Source organism: Balaenoptera musculus, chromosome 10, assembly GCF_009873245.2.
Source record: "Balaenoptera musculus isolate JJ_BM4_2016_0621 chromosome 10, mBalMus1.pri.v3, whole genome shotgun sequence".
In the NCBI taxonomy this organism is placed as follows: Eukaryota; Metazoa; Chordata; class Mammalia; order Artiodactyla; family Balaenopteridae; genus Balaenoptera; species Balaenoptera musculus.
Genome location: NC_045794.1, coordinates 4,104,607 through 4,113,804, shown reverse-complemented (window position 1 = coordinate 4,113,804; position 9,198 = coordinate 4,104,607).

The following is a 9,198-nucleotide window of genomic DNA, read 5'->3' as shown; positions in this document are numbered from 1 at the left end:
ATCATATTTTTGCCTACTAATTTTGGAGGCAATTGCTTAACAATACTTTAAAAATATACTACTTAGCAGGTGGGACAACAAAGGAAGATCTCAGAGGCCAGAAATGAAGATCACCTAGAATACAGAAGAATGAGCAAGTACTGGGATTTGCGTTTGCCATGTCACTGGTGACCTAGCATAGGTTTCAATAGGTCGTGCATTCAGAAGACAAAGCATCAGGTCCATCCAAGTGAGAAGGTCCATGTTGGAGAGTCACTCAGAAAGCTGGGACACTTTCAACGGCTGAACCAAGGGAAAAACTCACCTCCTAGAAGAAGATAGTAGAATGTCTGTCCTACTACTGCATATAAGAGAGCAAAGGAAAAGTCTCCTCTGGGAATCTGCAATTTCATGCTCATTCCCACATGGGTTGTGACCTGACATTAAAAAAATCTTTCAGCTAAAATGATAGCTCCCCTAATCACCTGGCAAAAACCAACAGAAACTCTCTCTGAAGAAGTACACTTTAAACCCTAGCCTCAGAGAATTCCTTCCAAAGAATGACTATGAGCTCACAATTAAAATGTATTTTTTTTACAAAACACGGAAATCAGAAATTCATTAGCTGAAAACAAACAAATTTCAGATTCAGATAGACGAAGACTACAACTATTGTGATAATCAAATACATATGTAGTATAAGATAATTTCCATGCACAAAAAATAAAGAGGGTGTTTAAAATATAATTGAGGAGTAAGCGTCTATCAGCCTCGACCAGACACGTTTGAAAAAGAACCAAGTAGAATTTTCAGAAAAATGGAAAAATGATTGAAATTGAAATTCAATGGATGCATTAAACAGTAGCTTAGGATCAACTAAGGAGAGAATTAATAAACTGGAAGATATATTTAAGGAAACCACATTGAATATAATAAAGACAAAGTCGAAAAATATGAAAGAGGTAAAGAAACATTGGAGCCAGACTGAAAAGTTTTAATATGGTTTACAGTTATGGATGGGCACAAAACAAAGAGAATGAGGAAGAAAGGAGAATTAGAAGACATAATGGTTGAGAGTTTTAGTAAATTGATGAATGGCATGGCTGTTTACAGTCAGGAAGCTCTATAAATCCCAAGCATGATAGATATTGACATATTCATAGTAAAACTACAAAACACCAAAGACGAAAAAAAGATCTTAATAGCTAGAGGAAAAGACTGTTTATCTATAAAGGATGACTTTTTAGCAGCAACAAAGGAAGCTAAGAAAGCTATGTACTGAGAGAAAATTGCTCTTGATCTAGATATACATACCCAGCAAAGCACTCTTCCTAAAGGGGGGATAAAATAAAGATGTTTTCAACAAAATCTACCCTGGTGGGGCTTCCCTGGTGGGGCAGTGATTAGGAATCCGCCTGCCAACGCAGGGGTCACGGGTTCAAGCCCTGGTCCGGGAAGATCCCACTTGCTGCGGATCAACTAAGCCCGTGCACCACAACTACTGAGCCTGCGCTCTAGAACCCATGCTCCACAACAAGAGAAGCCACTGCAATGAGAAGCTTGCGCACCGCAACAAAGAGTAGCCCCCGCTCGCCGCAACTAGAGAAAGCTCGCGTGCAGCAACGAAAACCCAACACAGCCAAAAGTAAATTAAAAAAAAAAAAAAACTACCAACAGATGTTCACTAAAGGAACCTCTAGACTAGGATATAGTTCAGGAAGAAGGAATGATTCCAAAAGAATTGAGATGCAAGAAGAAATGGTGATTGATTGAAGAAAAGGATAAACACATGGGCAAATCTGAACATTCAACAAAGCAATAACAATAATGTCTAGTTTGTGGGGTTTAAGAAAAGAAAGAACTAAAATGGGGCAAAAAAAAGATAAAAGTTGGAGTGAAGTACTGCTAGGGTTGAAACATGCTAAAGTCCTTGTATTGATCAGGAGATGAGTAAAAAGTTAATTTTTGGTTTTTGCCTAATAACCACATTAAGAATAGAAATGGAAGAGTATAACATTGAAACGAGTAGAAGGAAAAATTGAATGAATTTTTAAAAAATGAAACAAGACAGAAAAGAAGGGGAAGAAATAAAGAACAATATGGTAGAAACAAATATATCAGTAATCACTAAAATGTAAATGGACTAAATCTCCGATTAAAAGAAATGAAATAATTGTTAGATTAAATTCTTCCACAGAAGGGTAAATATGGTTAGACTGGATTTAAAAATCTGATCTATGCTGTTCTCAAGAGACACAGCTCAAACATTAAAATGCTAAAAGAGTAAAAACAAAAGCCTGGGAAAAGATCTACTTGATAAAAAGTAATAAAAGAGGAAGTAATATCAGACAAAATTTACTATAAGGCAAAGAGCTTTATTAGACATAAAGAGACACATTCACAATGATAAAAAGTTCAATTCACAAGAAAGACATAACAATCTTAAACTTGTATGTAACCTGTAATGTAGCTTCAAAATATATAAAACAAAATTGTAAAAACCACGGGGAGAAACCAACAAATCCATAACACAGTGGAAGCTTTAATATTCTCTCTCAATACCTGATAGGTCAAGCAACAGAAAAATAAAAGAATATAGAAGATTTGGACAATGCAATTAATGAGCTTGATCTAATGGATATATATAGAACTCTAAAAGGAGGCATTGTTTTTACAGCGTACTTGAAACAGTTAAGAGAATTGTCTACATGTTTTGCCATAAGCCAAGTCTCAAGAAGTTTCAAAGAATCAGTATCTCATAGATTACATACCACAATTACAAAGAAATTAAGTAAGAAATCAAGAGCAAAAAGATAATTTTAAAAAATAATCCTGTTTGGAAGTTTAAAGATACACTTTTATATAACTCTAGAGTCAAAGAAGAAATCATAATAAAAATTAGAAATACTTAATATTTATTGATAAGGATAATACTGTATATTAAAATGTAGGAAATAAGGTTAAAACAGTGGTTATAAGTGGTTAGAAAGTGTTAGAGGAAAATATATAGCTTATATGCTTACATATTAAGAGAGAAGAAAGTTTGAATAGTAGCATGTAAACCTCCAAATTAAGAAATTATAATAAAAGAATAAGCTTTTTAAAAGTAGAAGGATGAGGCTTCCCTGGTGACGCAGTGGTTAAGAATCCGCCTGCCAATGCAGGGGACACGGGTTCGAGCCCTGGTCTGGGAAGATCCCACATGCCGCAGAGCAGCTGGGCCCGTGAGCCACAACTACTGAGCCTGCGCGTCTGGAGCCTGTGCTCCGCAACAAGAGAGGCCGCGACAGTGAGAGGCCCGCGCACCGCGATGAAGAGTGGCCCCCACTTGCCGCAACTAGAGAAAGCCCTCGCACAGAAACGAAGACCCAACACAGCCATAAATAAATAAATAAATAAATAAAATTAAATTTAAAAAAAAGTAGAAGGTGAATTAAATAAAGAGCAGGATTAATGAAACAGGGGGAAAAAAGAGATAAAAGAGGATTAACAAAGCTGAGAGATGTTTCTTTAAAAGACTGATGAAATTGAGAACTCCCAGCAAGAATGACTAAGAAAGAGGAGAGGCACAAACGAGAACATTACGAATGAGAAAGAGATGGGACTTCCCTGGCGGTCCAGTGGTTGGATTCCGTGCTTCCACCGCAGGGGGTGCACGTTCGATCCCTGGTCGGGGAACTAAGATCCCCTCATGTCGCATGGCATGGTCCCCCAAAGAAAAGAAAAAAAAAAAAAAGAAAAGAAAAAAGAAGGAAAAATGAGAAAGAGGGTTTAACTACTTGTTATGAGTTGAACTGGGTCTCCCACAAAAGATGTGTTTAACCCCTAGTACCTGTTAATGTAACCTTAATAGGAAATAGAATCTTTGCAGCTATAATCAAGTTAAAATGGGGTCATTAGAACAGGCTATAATCCAATATGACTGGTGTCTTTATAAGAAGGGAAGAGACACATATATAGACACAGTTAGTACATTATGGAAAGATGAAGGCAGTGACTGGAGTGATGTGTCTACAAGCCAAGGGACACCAAAGGTTGCCAACCATCCTCAGAAGCTAGGAGAGAGGCATGGAACAGATTGTCCCTCAGAGCCCGCAGAAGGAACCAACTCTGTTGACAACTTGATTTCAGATTTCTAGCCTCTAGAACTGAGACAATAAATTTTTGTTGTCATAAGCCACCCATCTTCTGGTGCCTTGTTATAGCAGCCTTTGGAAACTAGAATTCTGCTGATGCAGCAGCAGTGAAAATCTGAAAGAACATTTTAAGTCATTTATTGCCAATAAATTTGAAAACTTAAATGAAAAAGACAAATTACAAGCAAAATACTAATTGCCAAAATGGACCCAAGGGTAAACGTAAAACCATTAAGTTTGGGTAATGAATAGTTAACAATCTCTCTTCTAAGAGAATACCAATCCCAGATGATTTGATAGATGAGTACGCCAAATATTAAAGAAAAAGATAATTCCAATATTATTTTAGCTCCTCTACAGAATAGACGAAAAAGGAACATTTCTTAAGACATTCTATGAGGCCAGTATACTCCTGATGCCAAGATCAGACATAGTTGTCAGCGAAAAAAAAATCACAGAACCATTTCACCAATGAATGTAGATGCAAAAAATTTAAACACAGCAGTAACATTGACACTAGCCAAATAGAAAAAAAGATAATAAATGATGACCAAGTTGGATTTTTTCCATGAAGTCCAGCATCAGAAAACTTCTGTATGTAGTTCACTACATAACAGTTCATTAAAAGAAGAAAGGCTATATGATCATCTCAACAGAGACAGAAAGTGTTTGATAACATTGAATATTTTTCCTTACGATAAAAAGCTCTCGTCCTTGCCCCACAAGGAATCACAGGTAACTTCCTCAACCTGATAAGGGTTTTGTGGCACACACTCAACGGGTGTGTGAGCTCATATGCGTGCACAAGCACAGTTCTCCTAATCACATACTCAATAATAAAATATTAAAATTTTCCTTCTTGACATTCTGGAAAAGGCAAAACTACAGGGCTGGAAAACAAATCAGAGGTTGCCAAAACCTAGGAGGTGGTGAGGGAATTGTCCATAAAGAGGCACAAGGAATTTGTGATGAAATTGTTCTCCATCTGGATTGTGGTGGTGGGTACACCATCCATTGGGTTGTCAAATTCCTAGAACGTTAAACCCCCAGAGGGTAATTTTCCTGCATATAAATTAGACCTCACCTATCCTGATTTTTTAAGAAAGGAACGATATATTACTTAGGGACACATCCACGAATGGCAAAGCTATTTTTAAAAGCAAGTTACTTTTGAGAGTGAGGGTGTTTGGTAGAGTTCGGGAGCAGCACATAGGTGACCTCAAGTTTTGACAGAGTTAAGTGTCTTCAGGTAGACAAGGAACGGAACTGAATTGTTAAAACAGGATTATATTATTTGGCAGAAAGGGGTGAAGTGAAATACTAACCCTGTCCTCTTGGCTTGAGGTCACTCATCCACGAGGGACTTGGGGGAACTGGGGGTGACCGAAGGTGTGGGATGGCGCATAAAAGGGAAGGGCCAACACTTTTCATTGTCCCTGGAGCACCGACCTCCATCCTTCCTCACTGAGCAGGTGCAGAGGCAGCTGGACAGCTGTACCTGCCTTAGTGCCTTCCCCAGTCTGCCCCCTGTTCGTACGTTTTGTTTTCTTTTTTCGGCTGCACCGCGCAACATGCAGGATCTTAGTTCCCCAACCAGGGATACATCCTGTGTCCCCTGCAGTAGAAGCGCAGAGCCCTAACCACTGGACCGCCAGGGAATTCCCCACAGCCTGCCCTTGGAAGTGAAGAAGGTAACAAGTCCCAGAGGAGAGCCTCAGGCTGGTGCCCATTCTGACCCCTACCTTATTCACCAAACACAATTTCTTACCTAAAGATAAGCTGGAGAGGAACATTCTTGAAGGCAGGGATGACATGGTAATAGAAAAAACGTGCACTTTGGAGTCAGAACAAGTCTGGAATCCAGGCTCGTTTACTAAGCTGAGTGCCCTTGGGCAAGTGAATGAAGCCTTTGAGACCTCTATTTCCTTGCTGATAAAAATGGCCATTATACCTACCCAACCTGTAGGGCTTTGCTATATTCTGATGTGTTTTGAAATAGAGAAGTACAGTCTGAAAGCCCAAGAGGAAGGGGCAGAGAAGGCGGGGGCTTCCTGGAAGACCAGCTCCTGGTGGCGTGATCTTGGTCTGCGTCTGGCCCTCCATCCAGGCCTGGATCTCTGCAGGGTGGACGGGCCCATCTCACCCCAACAGACAGCTCTGGCATCTGAATGGAGCCGCTCAGGGCTGGCACTCATTCTTTCCTTGGGAATAAAGTACTCAGGACGTCAGGTTACACTCACGTGGTTGCTTGGTGGCTACAGAATGAAATCACAAAAGCTGGTTGTAAAACGAAAATGTGTCATGCTATCGTGTGATGATAATTTGATGCGTTCATCTCCACAAGAAAGACACAGCTGCCCTTAGCGCCAAGATATTCTCTCCAGGCCAGCTCTCTGGATTCTCCCTAGGACTCCTTTTTTCTGCGTTTCTGTGGCTGACCTGTCGCCCCCCTTTAGGACTGTCCACCTTTTCTGTAGATGGTCCTTCAGATGGAGGCTGGATGCCTAGAGAATCCTTCTCTCCTGAAGGTCGTTGCAGGCTCTGCTCTGAGGCAGTGTGTGTTAATTTCACAGTTTTACCCTATGAGAGCAGTTTTATTCCCCTCATTTCCAAATTCCTGGGGGGCAGAAAGGAAAGGGTGCATCCCCGCGTCCAATGTGTGTCCCATTCACCCACGGTGTTTTCTTGATAACTGTTCTCTTTCCACGTATGTAAGAGACTCATTCATTCCTCATGTTAAGTTATTGACGGGGGTTCTTTGCGTGTGTGAGTGTGTGTGTGTGTCCAGCATTGTGCAGGGACAATTACGCTGCCCAGAAACCGTGGCACTGGTCCCTCCAGATGCTGCAGCCACAAGACAGCCCCTAAGCCTACCCCTCCTCCCTCCAATTCTCTAAATACGACATCACGACACACTGTGAATCGTGACGTCTCTGTGGCCTGCGGGATCAAGGCTCATCCGTCACCAGCCGCTCAGGGCCTTCTCCAACAAGGCCCCGACATCCCTCTGTAATCTCTCAACACAGCTATAGACCTATAACCACAGCTTCTGCTGCCTATGGTCTGCCTTCCTCAGTGTCTCTTGTGTTTATTGCCCCTGCGCCGGCGCCAAACATTCATTCCTTTTCTCCTTAGGCTGAAGATGGTCACCAGCCATCATCCAAAGACCTGCAGAGGCTTGCACGGCAACAAGGCCACATGTCACCAAACATGTCACCCTGGGACCTGGTCTTTCTCTGAACAGCCACCTTGTCACAACACCCTTGGCTCTCACCATGTATTTATTTTTCAAAGCCACAGAAAGAACTAGGAGGCAGGAAGGCGAGGATAGGTCTGAGCTCAACAGAGGATCTCCCCTCCCCTAGGGCCTGGGAACATTCACTGTCTGTGCTGCCCCATTGGCCATGCTTCCTAAGGACTGCACATCCCGTAGAATTCAGGAACGATGCTCTTCCTCGGTACATAGCACATGCTGACTCTATGTAGATATGAAGTCTCTACTTAGAATATGAATGAATGACTGAAATGAACAAATGAAGAATTCCTGGCAGCTAGGGAGGAGGATGGCTGAAAAACACCAGTTGTCACAGCATGGTGGTTGGTGCCTCAATACGGGGGGGGTTTCGTGGGAGGGAGGAGAGGATTCAGGGTATATTCTGAGTGACAGCTTGGTGTAGAGGCTGAAAACATACGCTTTGGAGTCCGATAGGGTTTGAATCTGAGCTCTGCCACTTCACAGCTGTGTGACCTTGGCCAAATTACTGAACCTCTCTGTGCTTTTACTCTGTCACCGGTAAGAAGGGGATGAATACCTACCTTGCAGGGTCGTTATGATGATTAAATAAGATAATCTGCGTTAAGTGTCTGGCACAGAGAGATGTTCCATAAAGGATGGTTCATTATGATTAGAGAGGGCAAGTGGAGCTAAGAGGCAGACAGGAGGAAGACCACGTTCAGGGAGTTTGGAAGTGTGTCTAGAGCCATCCCACCCCGGCCCTGTGGTCATCAGTGTCTTCGCTGTCTTGGCACAGACGTTCTGGAGCCCCCATTTTGGTCGTGGCTCTCTCTGGTTTCTGGAAGTGGCAGCAACAGGTGCCCGCTGGGTGGTGGCAGGGGCGGGAGTCGGTGTGAGAGGTGGTTTTAGGGAGGATGGAGAGTATTCAGGTGGGGGAGGAGGAAGGGATAGCAGTGGGGGAGCACTGCAGCTGAACCGTTGGTTTATTTCAAGGTTGCAAGACCTCCAACCAGCTCTTCCTATAAGCCCCGCTGACATGAGGGCGGAGGAGCTTAGCCCGGACCAGATGTTTCCTCTCTCTCACCATCGATGGATGGCTTGGCGACACGGGGGGAGGGAGAGGGAAGGAAATAAGGCAGTGAGACAGATTCCTTCGTTGGGAACCCATCCTCCTCCACGTGGGTCTGCAGCTTGGAGCGTCTGCCCCCTGAAGTTCTAGGAAACACTGAGATTAGTTGCATGGCCAAACTGAGGGTCATATGGCCCGTTTCCTGGAGGAGCCCCTTGGGAGGGAACTTGGAGGGTGGTTAGAAGCTTCTGCCCAATTCAGTGAAGAATAACTCAGGACAGGAGAGGCTAAGAATAGCTCTTTGTCAGAAATAGACTCACAGACATAGAAGACAAACTTGTGGTTACCATAGGGCATAGCGGGTGGTGGGGGGAGAGATCAGTTAGGAGCTTGGGATTAAGAGATACACACCCCTGTATATAAAATAGATAACCAACAAGGACCTACTGTAGAGCACAGGGAACTCTACTCAGTATTTTGTAAAACCTATAATGGAAAAGAACCTGAAAAGGAATATATGTATATATGTACACACATGTATATATGTGTAACTGAATCACCTTGCTATACACCTGAAAGTAACACAACACTGTAAATTAGCTATACTTCTATTAAAAGAGAGTTTAAAAAAGAACAGCTCTTTGTGTCATCTGTGTTGCTTGAAGAAAACCTGAGAGGCAGGGATAGACTCTCAGAGAGTCCAGCACCTTCAAACTCCACCACCAGGATCTCCCTGGCATCAGTTTTTCCATCTGTAAAATGGGTAGAATACTCACACC